We start from the raw sequence: 14,070 nt of genomic DNA, 5'->3' as shown, positions 1-14,070 counted from the left end.
TTCCCTTTTCCGTCCGCTTACTCGATCTAACACTGCACAAATATACCTTACATATACAACAAAAATTTCAAAGCCAATGCTCAGGACTTCTATTGTCCTAACGAACAGCACGAATGGCTTCCACAAATCCTAGTAGCAAGTACATTTAATTTAATGGAAGCCGGGAGACGTGCGTAGAAACTGTTACGAACACTAGTTTTGCGTTTAGTCCATCATTAGTCTCTTCGCAAAAAATGTTGCAAAGCTTGACATCCTACAGCTTGCACAAAAACCTTAGGAGCTTATATCTGTGGGAATGAGAATATATTCAGAGCTCTTTATTTGGATTAACGGATAATTCAACGCAGTTTTGGAAAGCCCATTGGGCGGCATAATTACTGAAAATTCCATATTAATGAGTCTTTACTTAAATCCCTCTCGCATGAATGAGTTTGCATTATGCATTATAGCCGACACAAAAAGTTGTGCCGAACCAGGAGGGCCAAGGGACGCACGTATGTACATACAATATGTATATGAATATATAAATCTGTCTACCCTATGTATATACATATATTATTTATCTTTTTATATAGATATTGTATCTGTATATGGTTATATCGTGCTAGTATTTGTTTGTGCGCCGCGCAAGTGAAATCGTTGTGTAAAAACTGTGTTTAATTAGCATATGGCGGCAATTAATTAATTTGCAGAGCACCGGGCAGCGCACAGCATTTTCTGGCATGGCCCCTGGCTGCTGAACCCACGCTCCCTATGCAATTTTCATATTAAATCAAAGATTATTCTATAATTAAATGTGCACACACAAAGCGCGACAGACAGGGACAGGCGTGGAAGTAGGGGCTCACGGAAAAAGAGGGAGAGGGAGCGCCATTTGAGCCAGTAGATGAGATGGGATGCCCTACAAATACGAATATATCCGATTCTTCCAGCTTGGCATCAACTTACATCTGAATAAATAAATATAACTTGATGCACTCTGCCAGAACTCCAGCACTCCGCAGCACTCTCGATGGCCATTGAGAGCATTGGCAATGGGTTAATTGGTTGAACTCCAATCAACTGAAATCGAATGGAAAATGCATTCAAAATGTAAACGAAAAATGAAATTAATGAGCGAAAGGCAATCCGACATCCGTATCGAATGGATAGATGTTTGGGTTTGGCTGGGACGGATGTTGGTTTTGGCCACCGCAAAACTGTTGACAGCATAATCGACTTGCACTTAAAAACAGTAGCGAATGTGTTAATTGAATCACACATTATCGCTGTCCAGCAGTCGGCCTCTCGAGCAGCCGAACATCCGGGTTTGGGTCTGATTCATCAGCTGCGATTGTCCATTTTAAGCAGGGGTAACTTCCAGTTTATTAGAGTTTATATTTTGCCACATTTTATTCCATTATATTTATTTCAGAAATATATTATAAACAATATATATATTGATTTTTTTTCAGAGGTAGTGCTTTCATTTTCTCAAATAACTGAAATTCTGGTTTTGTTGATCTTTGCAAATCTGAAAAGCTGATAAATGCAGCTACAAAGCGCATTCAACTACTTTGTAGCTTCAGCCTACCGCCTGGAAAATATTAAGCTAAAAAATTCAAAATTTATAATTTCTTGCTGTATTTTAGCCTTCGAAATTTGTTCTAACCTCAGAAAAAGTGTAAAAAACGTATTTCCTAGGTTTTTTTATTTTTGATAAATACAATAATTAAGCGTCGTTTAAAAATGTTTGTACAAATCTATGGGTAAACTGTTAAGGTGCAGGCGTTTGACCAAACCTTCTAAAGCCGCATTAAATCACGCACTAATGCCCCTTTAATGCATTCGATCATTACGAATTCTGCCTTTAGTCAGTTTCCAATCACCCCGAATCACTTCAAACCGAGTGCGAGCCCAGAAGTGGCTCAAAATCATAGCTCGCATATATCGGTCAACTCTTTGTCACTGTCAAAACTAACAGCCGCGCTCCTCCTTTTTTACCCGGTAATCAGTCGGTATGTATGTGAGCTTATTTATAAATATATACAATCAGCAAGCTCTGGTTTTCAGCCAAAACATTTCGTTCAGGTTAAGGTGCTCCAGCGTTCAAAAATATTTTTTGTCGATAAGATTTATTTTCATATCGACAAATACATCTGACCTGGTGGCCACGTAAATATACATTGTGATAAAAATGCCTTTTATTTTTAATTGCCTATTTTAAGTAAGAGAGTCAGGAAGATCAACACATCTCAGATTCGACACCTGTGTATTTAAAACGTCTGACGAGCTGTGAGTAACAGTAAGCATATTGTAGCGACTCTTCACTTATACCTGAAACTCAGTCAGTATGGCTCCCCTCCGCCAGAGGGCGAACACATTCACGACGAAGAGTGTGTTGGAGAGAGAGACAAAAAATAAGTAAGAGTGTGGCGCGACGCTGCGTTGCCTACACACTGCAAATTAATTTTTTCCTTCTGGCTATAATAATAATCCTATCTGATCCATTCGGCAGCCTGCTAGATCTGGTTATTCTCTACGGTTCTGCGTTTTTTCGTATCTTCAAAATTGCAGATGCCATTGGATAGCATTTTGTAAGCTCTATATTTATTACAAAAGATGGGGTTCATCGAGCTTTAGTTTTTATAATGATAGCAATATGTGGTCGGAAACGTACCCGAAATAGAACTCGTTCTTTTGACCCGTACAATCGTACACGTATATGAACCCTATTATAATGAATTTGAGTCTTTATCGATACGAGGAGTATCTTTTCCATAATTTACCAAAAATCGAAATACGCTCCGCTCTGAAATTTGTCAAAAGTTAAGCTTGCAAGTCATTCCAAGTTCATTGACATGTCATTTGTCTCAATTTGCCTTTTCCACGAGTTGACAATGGGGGGGGGCGTGATTGATTCATACCACAGAGTAAGAAGCACACAGCACGGGTATGGATGGTCCACCTACTTATGCTCGGAGTTGGTGCCCTTTTATCTTCCGTCTGAAATGACACACTTTACGAGGAGCGTTTGCCTCATTTTAATGCAAATCAATAAATTAATATTCAACAATGAAAACATTTGAATGGCCTGCACAGCTGTGGTGTCCAGTGGCAGAGACAGGGGCACGCGCTGGATAAGGGCTGGACTAGGGCCAGCCCGGGGGCACTTCAAGTTTCGCTCCAGCTTTTTATTTCAATTTCCGCCCACAACCCCTAAAAAAAAGAAACACAAATACCAAACAAAGGACAACAAAAAAGACAAATTTATGCCACATTAACAGCTAAAAGCTTTCAAAATGCGTTTTCCTTACGCCAGAGGGGTTTGAGTTTGGGTTGGGTTCGAGTTTGGAATACGGGGCAGCTCAAAATGTGATGGAGAATTGTTTGCAGAGAGTATGACCAAATTTTTGGCACATCTTGCACATCTTGTATAGTCTCCACACACAAAAACGAAAGCATTAAATTTAACGCGCCAAAAACTTGTCCCATTTCAGGATTGTGGATGCCTGCCGCCTTCCCCTCATTTGTTGCGACAAATTTCAGTTAGCTCATCCGTCGTTGTGCCCCATCAGCCCCGACCCTCTGACCAGTGTCACACAGAGCGAAAAAATCATCATAGTATCATGGTAAATACTTATGATATACAGATAATATTAGTTCCCATTGATAATACAAAATTAGGTATTGCTGATATCTTCATGAATGTCATATAAAATATACTGGGAAGAGCTTATAGTGTCTTGGTGTTCCAAACTAGATTGCCGAAACTGAAGATAAAAACAAATCCTTGAAAAATGCATCCCAAATATTTTTGGTTTTTTTTGGCGAATCTATCATTATTATAGCCAGAATGAAGGAACAAATTGCATGTGACTTGTACAACTTGTGTCGCAACACGTGTGACGATACTCCAAATGCTTCACCTACCTTTTTTTTGTCAGTGCAGGCATTCAGTCGGTAACAGAGGCAAAGGCATCTTGTAACGTCAAAAGTGCAGCTCTAAACTTCAGAGAAGTGTGGCAACACCCGTGCGCTCCAGCCGCCGGCTGGCTGGCAACCCTGCCTCCGTCCCCAAAAAGACAGGGTAGATATCCTGTCCTTGCATGCGCTAAAATTAAGATTTATGAAGGCTCTAAAAAACAACAGCGTCACCAACACCCAAAATGCCAGGGGAAGTGGAAGTAAGAGTATAAGTGTGAGGGAGTGGCATGGATGAGAGCGATAAGAGGAAGGGAGATCCAAAACGAGGGAGCAAAAGAGAGCGAACATAGGCAATGAATGCGCCAAAAATTGTAACACCCAAATGATTACAAATGAGGAGTAGTGGGGCGGATACGCCAGTGGGTGTGTAAGAGAGGAGGAAGATGGAGTGAGCGTTGTTTTGTACTGTTCAATGTCTTCCGTTCCATTCCGCGAGTTCCCAATTATGTCCTTTCCTATTTTCCATATGATATCATGAAATGGAAGGAACATTAAGTAGGCAAAACCGTAATGAAATGGTACACTATTGAAGCAAAAGTTCCAATTGGACTGGTTAAATCTTTTGGATCAGTCAGCACTGTCTTGGGACTTTGGGCGTAAGAATGAGAATAGAAGTAGCATCAATAATGGAAACAGAAGATGTTATAGGAATAAGAACAAAAGGATACAAGGATTTGTGTATAAATGGGACCCGAAATGCCAATATAAGTTTATTATACATACTATTGCCTAACCAAATCGAATATTAATCACACAGTGATTTAGTATGCCTTGTGCGGCGTGGGCGTGGCACGATAATCACTGCCACATTCCGAATAATTGATTATCCCACAAAAAAGCAAACAAATTCACAAAAAATCGAAATGATTTAATTTTCATGGCAAATTTTTAGCACTCGATGTGTGTGTTTAGCGATTTAATTATGCTCATTATCCACCATTAGGTTGCTAATGGCCAAAAGAAGGAAACGATGTAAGGGCTATTGGAAAAGAGATCGACACAGAGACTTCTCAAACACTAGAATATTCTGTCTAGATCCAAATTCTCCATGGTATTAATGGGAGAAAATACTGGTTTCGGTGCTATTATTTATTTGACATATTTTCTTTTTGTACTATTGGTGAAATTAAAATTTAAAATGGTACGATATTCATTTAGGCAGAGGACTTGTCAACTACTGCCGGGACAACAATATTGGTGGACCTTCACTGCACTCTACTCAAATTTCCATGAAGATTGGGACGGAACGTAGTCCGAGTCCGAGGAATCAGTGGAGTCACTCGACTCAGTGTCAATACTAACAGGATCTGTGAACTTGCGCTTCCGCGACTTCTTCACAGAGGACTCCTTCTTGGCCTCGGCCTTTTCTTTGGCCAATTCACGCTTCTTGGCCCGCAAATCCCTGGCTGTTGAGAAAGGTGCTGGTGCTGGTGGTTGGTTCCCTTCAATTTCTTGTAATATCTTTCTCATGGTAGCTGAATTTCTTCCGAAGATTTGACGCAACAGTGGCCAAAATATTTATCTGCAATTGAAAAAAAATTTGCGACGTGTTTTTCTTTTTATGTTGTTTTCATTATCTTACCGTCAGTGGCCTGCTTTTTTACACAGTTGATTTATAATTGAATGAACACTGAAACAATGAAGAAAGGCTTTCAGCTTTTCTTATTTGCAGCTTTTCTCTAGCAATCTCCCGAAAAAGAGCTCTTTCAACACTCAGGATATCTGCAATTGGAAAATGATTTCCAAACTATTTTTGTATTATATTTGCAGCATCGTTTACCATTGTTGCAGGCTTAATTTTCTTACCCTTATCTTTGGAACAATTGTTTTACAATTGAATGAAACTTGATCTCAATATTTGTAGGCGTTTCAATTTATTTTTTCCCCGAACATTTTTTCTCGACCAACTTTGTTTTCTGTTCTGACTTCCTTTGACACTGAAGTGTTGCTAGTGTTGGCAGTCAGTGTAGGTAACCAGCACTGTAAAAGCGAATGTGAATAAGGAATTGCAGGGGCCATTAACTTGCCATTAGGATGCACCTAACGACACCCAAAATGTCCCCTAATGAACCGCAGATGCGCACCCCCCTTTATGAATCAACCACCAAATATTTGTTGATATTATTTCCATTTTCTTGTAGAGGCTCCTAGACGCAAGTAACACTTGATAATGATAATGACTTGAGCGAGGCAATATTTAAATGCTACTCTCTACGTGACACATTTTTTGCTCCTACGCCGCAGACAAAAAGGAGCGCACAACCCAAAAAAAAAGAGTAGAAAATAAACAGATAAAAATCTTTGAACACTGCAGGAAAACCGCCAACTTCTGGCACTCTTCGAAGTCTTGATGGGATGATAACTCGACTTCTGACCTCAGCAATGACCACATGGGGACATGGACTACAGCCAGTCCATGCCGCAGTGCATTGGCCACAGATCTGAGAGGAATCAGAAGAAGAAAAATTTACAGAAACCCTGTGGAGATCAACTGAGAAATCCAGAATAAAAACAAGTCAAGCCCGAAAACTACGTATAGTATTGTGATTTTTTTTTATACCCGATACTCAAAATGAGTATTGGGGTATATTAGATTTGTGGTGAAAATGGATGTGTGTAACGTCCAGAAGGAATCGTTTCCGACCCCATACAGTATGTATATTCTTGATCAGCATCAATAGCCGAGTCGATTGAGCCCTGTCTGTCTGTCCGTCTGTCCGTCCGTCCGTCTGTCCGTCTGTCCTTCCCCTTCAGCGCCTAGTGCTCAAAGACTATAAGAGCTAGAGCAACGATGTTTTGGATCCAGACTTCTGTGATATGTCACTGCTACAAAAATATTTCAAAACTTCGCCCCCCCCCCCCCCCCCCCCCCCCCCCCCCACTTCCGCCACCAACAAGAGCCAAAATCTGTGGCATCCACAATTTCGACGATACGAGAAAACTAAAAACGCAGAATTGTAGAAGATGACTATATGTTCTAGAGTGTTAAATCTGAAACAGATCGTATAATTATTATAGCCAGAATCAAGAAAACAATTTCATTCTTTCTCGCTCTATCGCTCTCTAACACACAGGTTTCATGGTCGGTTTTGCCCATTGCAAAATATGAGTTCAAGGATCTCAGAACCTATAAAAGGCAGAGCAACCAAATTTGGTATCCACACTCCTGTAATATCGGACCTTGACCGTTTTGTGTCCAAACTTCGCCACACCCCCTTCCGCCCCCGCATAGGACGAAAATCTGGGGCATCCAAAAATCTCAGAAACTATTAAGGCTAGAGTAACCAAATTTAATATCCGCACTCCTGTTAGATCTCACTATAAAACTTATATCTCAAAATTTCGCCAAACCTCCTTCCGCCAACACAAATGACGAAAATCTGTTGCATCCACAATATTGCAGATTCGAGAAAACTAAAAACGTAGAATCATAGATAACGACCATATCTATCAGATTGCTGAGTCTGGATCAGATCAGATAATTTTTATAGCCAAAAGGAACAAATCTATTTGCACTGGCTACGCAGCGCCCGACGTCACGCTCTGACTGATTTTCTGTCTCTCTCGCACGCACTCTTTGTCGTGTCCTTTAAATTAGCGGTGTCTGCCGGAGGACGGAGGAGAGCCCTACTGACTAAGTATCGGGTATAAATGTAGAGTTGCGGTGTCCGCAGCAAGTCACAACGTTCCCCCTCGTTTTTCCTGCAGTGTTCGTGCATCGTCCGTGATGTACGATATGGTCCAGCGCCTTCTTTTTACCACTTGAACTCTGGAGTCCGGACTCCGCATTCGACCCCGTTAAGGGGCAAGTTGGTGCCAATATTGATATTGGCCATATCATTTAGCCTGCTAAGCGCTAACGAGTTGGCCAGGTGGCCCAATGGTGCACAGTCCCGCTGCCGCTGCCTGGCCGGACAGAGCCAGTGGGGCGGGCGGTGTCCTGGCCGTGTTTAGTTTTCCGGCGTGTGGTTTTCGCGGTTTCCGGCTGGGACTCTCGTTTACATTTTTGACTCCCTCCTGGGGGCAGGAGTGGCCTGAGTGCGGCCATGTTAATACATATTTCATGGCCAGCCGGCACACATATGCCTATGCATATGGCCAGGCCATATAACAGGACATAAATGTTAGCTGGCATTTTGCCTTTAATTTAATTAAAATGCCTGCCCCTTTCAATATGCAAAGCGATGAGAGGATTTACCCAGTGGATTTTCACTGCATGTCGGGGAATTTGGCAGCGATTTACCGTCTAATTTGTGTGGCAGCATTTTAATGAAGAGCAGCATAAAAACAATTATTCCTATGCTCCATCCACCCACCATAATCCCAAATACTAGAATAAGAGTGTAGCGGAGGAGAATCCATATTTCTCTATTAAGCTCTGTCCGAAGATGAGGAATCGTAGTTGTGTGACCAGTGCTAGATATTAGATAGTAACGTGGGCATTACAGTGTTTGAGAGGTACCAGAAATCGCACAGTGGGACATTCGGCCAATTTAGCTTGCTAAATTAATTATTTCTTTCAAGATTAAGTCTGCACATGTACACGGAGTTACGACGACTAGAAGCTTCACAATATTGTGTCAAAGTTGAACTTTGTTCCGGCGCATATCTGCCTATATAAAACACAATTTTTTTATTTCATTTTTTTGTCTATAAAGAACGTTTAATGGTAATTTTCGCTACATAACACATTTTTATACCCGATACTCAAAATGAGTATTGGGGTATATTAGATTTGTGGTAAAAGTGGATGTGTGTAACGTCCAGAAGGAATCGTTTCCGACCCCATAAAGTATATATATTCTTGATCAGCATCAATAGCCGAGTCGATTGAGCCATGTCTGTCTGTCCGTCTGTCCGTCCGTCCGTCTGTCCGTCTGTCCGTCCCCTTCAGCGCCTAGTGCTCAAAGACTATAAGAGCTAGAGCAACGATGTTTTGGATCCAGACTTCTGTGATATGTCACTGCTACAAAAATATTTCAAAACTTTGCCCCGCCCACTTCCGCCCCCACAAAGGGCGAATTGTGGCATCCACAATTTTAAAGATACGAGAAAACCAAAAACGCAGAATCGTAGAGAATGACTATATCTTTTAGACTGCAGAATCTGAATTGGATCGTTTTATTATTATAGCCAGCATCAAGAAAACAATTTCATTTTTTCTCGCCCTGTCTCTCTCTAACACACACGTAGCATAGGCGGCTTTGCTTAGAGTAAAACATTAGCGCCTAGATCTCAGAGACTATAAAATCTAGTGCAACCAAATTTGGTATCCACACTCCTAATATATCGGACCGAGACGAGTTTGTTTCAAAATTTTGCCACACCCCCTTCCGCCCCCGCAAAGGATGCAAGTCTGGGGATATTCACAAATCTCAGAGACTATTAAAGCTAGAGTAACCAAATTTAGTATCCGCACTCCTGTTAGATCTCACTATAAAACCTTTATCTCAAAATTTCGCCCCACCCCCTTCCGCCCACACAAAGGACGAAAATCTGTTGCATCCACAATATTGCAGATTTGAGAAAACTAAAAACGCAGAATCATAGATAACGACCATATCTATCAGACTGCTGAATCTGAATCAGATCAGATCATTTTTATAGCCAAAGGAAACAAATCAATTTGCAGTGGCTACGCAGGGCCCGACGTCACGCTCAGACTGATTTTCTGTCTCTCTCGCACGCACTCTTTGTCGTGTCGTTTAATATTAGCGGCGTCTGCCGGAGGAGAGCCATACTGACTTAGTATCGGGTATAACCGTAGAGTTGCGGTGTCCGCAGCAACTCACAACGTTCCCCCTCGTTATATTTAATTTTTAGCCTTAACTTAAACATTTTTTTTGGTAATTTGCATTATAAAATCTTGTGAATTTTTTATTTATGTAAAAAAATCAAACGCATTGCAAGTAATATTTAAAAACGATTTTCTTTTTCTGTAGAACTTTCTATGCAATAAACCAGTTTTTTTTATGAGTATTAATAATAATGAATAATAAAAGATACCATAAAAAGAATCATAATCATCTATTTTTTCTTTTCCACCGTAAAGACGCAGTAAATGAATAACAGTTGAGTACATTTTTGCACACTGAAACAATTTTAGAACTTTAAATGCTCAAATCTCCCAAAGAATGAGTCCGATTATTTGAAAACTAGATATTTGAAAGCTCTCTATTTATCCAAAGAGCTCTTACAATTCATTGACTTTTGCCACCTCTTTTCGGATGATGTCCCACTGTGCGTCGGGGATATGCGGCTGTACCACGGAATGTTTACAGTTCTTCGCTTCTTACGCAAAATTTCCGATGAAACAATCAATCTTTTAATCAATGGAAAATGAATTCAGCAACACAGGTGGCAAAGTTATACAGCCAACTTTCCAATTCACAAACAAGTTGAAAAGTTTTATGAAAGCAATTGGCTTAGAAAAGATTTCACTTATATTATTTTCTACTAAACGGAATTCATACGAAAAGCATAGAAGAAAGACTGCTCCGAGAGAATGTTTCTGGCATTGGGCTCCTGAAGATTCTCCTGGTTTCGGTTTCGGTTTACGGTTACGTCCACTGCTTTGATGACACTTCACTTGAGCATTTCAATTGAGTGCGGAATTGTTTGTTGAGGGCATGCTGGGGCACAGGCGGAGATGTCTGACACTGACAGCTGCCTTTGACTTTAAGCCAAACAAGCTCTGGAAATCCCAAGTTGAGTAAATTTTAGTTTGTCATGAGTGGATGGGTATGCCGAGGAAGGGCCGAGGGCTGGAATGCCCTCGAATGGCCTGCGGTCCTCACTCAATTTGTGTAATTTGCCAGACAACAGCAGCAGGGCAGCCAGAAAACGGATCAAAACTATGTTAAACGTATGCCAGTCGCCGCCAACTATCCTCCCCCGGAGGTCTGACCCGGAGAAATGAACAGGATGGATGTAAAATGAAGAGATGATAGATTTTTGCGGCTTCCTGGCGATGTCAAGCGACATTTAGTGTTGCATAAAGCCTTGTGTTAGTGTTGATAATATCCAAAGTTTCACCTGCCGGGTGGTCCCCAGATGTGTGTGTCTGGGAGTGTGGAGCTGCAAGCAGCGCGGGAGTGGGAGTGGGCCGCCTTACATAGTTCCCTCTACTTTTGTTCCAACGGATACTTGCGGTCCAACTTCCACTTGAGCCGCATGCCAAACTATGCTAAAGAAACGAGTTTGTGCACAACAGCCAGCAGGACGCAGTACCCACAGGAGCGGCAGCGAAAATGGCTACACAACTTTGGACCTAAACCAGCTCCCGCTCCGCTGCTACCCGGCTTGAACTCAAGAGCAGCCTGCGTTTCGAATGAGTAAATTTTGTGAAACACAAGTTTATGAATGCCACGAGGCTGACCCGTATCAAGCCGAATCATTTTCACTCTTGAGCTTGTACGCATATTTATATACTATAAACACTATATCGGTGTCTGATCTGTAAGAAGTGAACAGATCCTCATTTGACTGGTGTTATTCCTTAATAATCATGTCGAATCGTCAATGGCATGCATATCCTATACGAGAATGCGCCATAGCCCAACCCAGATCGTTTCTTTACGTTTTGTCTTTGGAATAAGACCCCTACCTCTTTGTAGAGAATAAACATTTGCTAAAATATTTTCGGCAAATACTTTACCGCTCTCTCTATATCTATAGCTATATATACTTGTCTCTCTCTCTCTCTCTCTATCTCTGTTCATCATAGCAGTTGTGAAGTTTTTCTTTTTCCCTGAGACTTGGCCGGGCTGGAACCAGAAACAAAGAGACTGAAACCAAAACGGAGCTAAGTTTTCCAGTGCATAAGCAGCTGTCTGAAAAGGGCCTCCGGCTCAGTTACGTAATCCAGAGGGGGAGGGGAGGAGTGGGGTTGTGGATCGGGTAACAGGAGCTGGTAGTAGAAGCAGAAACAGCAGAAGCAGAAGGAGCAGCAGCCAATTACCGCCTACATGAGGGACCGAAAAATGTGAACACATTTGCCGCAGGCTCTACTATTCCGGTATATGGCCCCGCCACCGGCACTGGCTGACGTGTGGCGGCCATAATCCATGCGAAAATAGACAAGAAAATCCGTCAGTAAACTCCCGGAATCACCCAAGGAACTTCTCTGCTACGCCACGTATGTGACCGTATCTGTGGGATATGTTTTGAGGTGGTCTGCCGGTATACCAGCTTGTTTGTTCCTATTTGCAGATGCATTATGTGGGATTTGGCCTCTGCATTCGCATAAAATATCAACTTGCCGAAGCCGAGCATGCACCTTATACCGACTGGCCCGACTTTTCCAATTTCAATTTTCCTCCAAAACACAAAAAAAAACTTTCGCAACAAAGTTCGTTCTGGAAATAAAAATAAATCCATATTGAAAAATATGAGCAAGAACAAGTAGAAAAACTTCCATCACCATCTATCTCTTTCGTCCTTTTCACTTGCTTAGGTCGGGTTCGAGTCTGAGTCAGAGTTTCGGGTCAACTGACTTTGACTAAATCTAATTACATTCCGAAAGAGCTAAGAAATCAATTGCAATGTTATGACATTAGAGGAGGTCACACTGGGGGAGAGCGCACTGCCGTACCGAATCCAAAGTTGTCTGCTTATTTTAGCCAAAGTTTTGCGACCAAAGCCAATGTGGATGGGAGGGATTGGGAAGGGCAAAGGTGCGGCAGAGCTCTTTCCGGGATAATGGTTTGAGTGCAGCCAGATTTCGCGTGGATTCGCCCTAACGTTTTTCATTTGATTTGTGGGATAGACTTTTGAATCTTCAAATATGCACGAGTAACCTCATTTTTGCTTATTTCAGTCACGATTCAAGCACAGATGTTAAGTTACAAAAATTTGCTCGGTTAATCAGAGTTAAAAATATTCCTAGAACCAATGTTTTGTATAGTCTAATGTATTAGAAAGACTTTGTAGAAAATAATAATAAAGAAAACCAATTCTATAAAATATGAAAAAATACCGAAAAAATTAACTTTTTGCATACCTTTCAAATCTAATAACTATTTATTGATAATATACGTAATATTTTATATAAGTAGTTTTATATAATCATATAAACGTTGATGAATTATTTCAATTTTCAGTTATGTTCAATACTTGTTCAGGGGAACATCTGTAGCAGAGCAATAGCGCTGTTAGCACCCTATATTTTCCGCTTGTTATCGCTCCCGGGTACCACTCTCCATTGACAACCAGTTACAGCGCTTTGTACTCCTTCTTTGACAACACTCTGAAAGCGGTCCCGCGCTCACTTTCAAGATCCATCCGGCTCTTGGCCGGCCTTAGTTTATTAGCTAGAAATCACATAATGAGTTACGATTCCACTTCAACCAATCGGCATTATATAGGAAAAAAACACATATGTATCTACTACGACTACTTCATTGGAATTATCTTTGGAAACAACACAGGAACGAATCGCCCCCCTACAAACATTGGTCTTTTGAGCCGGATCTTCGTTTCCGAAGCGAACCGACCTCCATATAGCGAATCTCAAGGGGACCAAACATAAATTCGTTGTACGCAAAATTCGTAATATAGAATTCGTAAAAACATATTGTTTTTAAATTTGGTTTGCTTTAAAATAATTAGTAGTTTTTGTTTGGGTTTGATTTTTCCACTTCTCCTACTCAACAAAATCTTCAAGGACCTTACAGGTAGCAATACTTTTACAGTCATGTTATTATTATGTTCTCATCTCAACAGAGGTACGCATTACCTGTTTATCGATAGTTCGGGACTTCCTTACTTACGCTGTGGCAGAAAATCACAAGAAAGTTATAGGAAGATTTATTTATTTGGCTTTCCTAGTTCTACAAGCAAGGGGTCACTAGATATCACATTGGTTTTGGTTGGATCAAACTAAACTAATATGAATACATAATCTTTCATTCTAATTTAGGGTTACATATATGTATGTTACATTTATATTATTCATTATAGGTTATGTTGTTTTATTTATTTTCAAACTTATTTTTATTTCAATCTGGTTTTGAGATGTTCAGATGTTCAGTTTGTTAATCTACTGTAAGGTGGGCTCTTAACTGCGTTTTAAACTGTGAAAGCTTTGTTATCTTTTTCATGTGA

The 14,070-nt window shown here is 40.8% G+C and overlaps 2 long non-coding RNA genes across 4 annotated transcripts; both read right to left on the bottom strand.

Annotated features, from left to right (window-relative positions):
• Positions 1–3,259: 3,259 nt before the first annotated feature.
• Positions 3,260–4,849, bottom strand: LOC117185002 (uncharacterized). Its single transcript, XR_004470491.1, has 3 exons — positions 4,690–4,849; positions 3,913–4,093; positions 3,260–3,752 (listed from the first exon to the last, which is right to left on the bottom strand). It is a non-coding gene; the product is annotated as an uncharacterized lncRNA (long non-coding RNA).
• A 191-nt stretch (positions 4,850–5,040) lies between these two features.
• Positions 5,041–5,907, bottom strand: LOC6901126 (uncharacterized). Of its 3 annotated transcripts, none has more exons than XR_001453010.2 (3): positions 5,773–5,907; positions 5,549–5,688; positions 5,041–5,488 (listed from the first exon to the last, which is right to left on the bottom strand). It is a non-coding gene; the product is annotated as an uncharacterized lncRNA (long non-coding RNA). The 3 variants fall into 3 exon arrangements; XR_001453008.2 differs by having other exon boundaries at positions 5,747–5,900; XR_001453009.2 differs by having other exon boundaries at positions 5,549–5,713; positions 5,773–5,900.
• Positions 5,908–14,070: the final 8,163 nt, after the last annotated feature.

The sequence above is a fragment of the Drosophila pseudoobscura genome, chromosome X (genome assembly GCF_009870125.1).
Source record: "Drosophila pseudoobscura strain MV-25-SWS-2005 chromosome X, UCI_Dpse_MV25, whole genome shotgun sequence".
NCBI classification, from domain to species: Eukaryota; Metazoa; Arthropoda; class Insecta; order Diptera; family Drosophilidae; genus Drosophila; species Drosophila pseudoobscura.
This window is presented reverse-complemented; position numbering and strand designations above follow the sequence as displayed.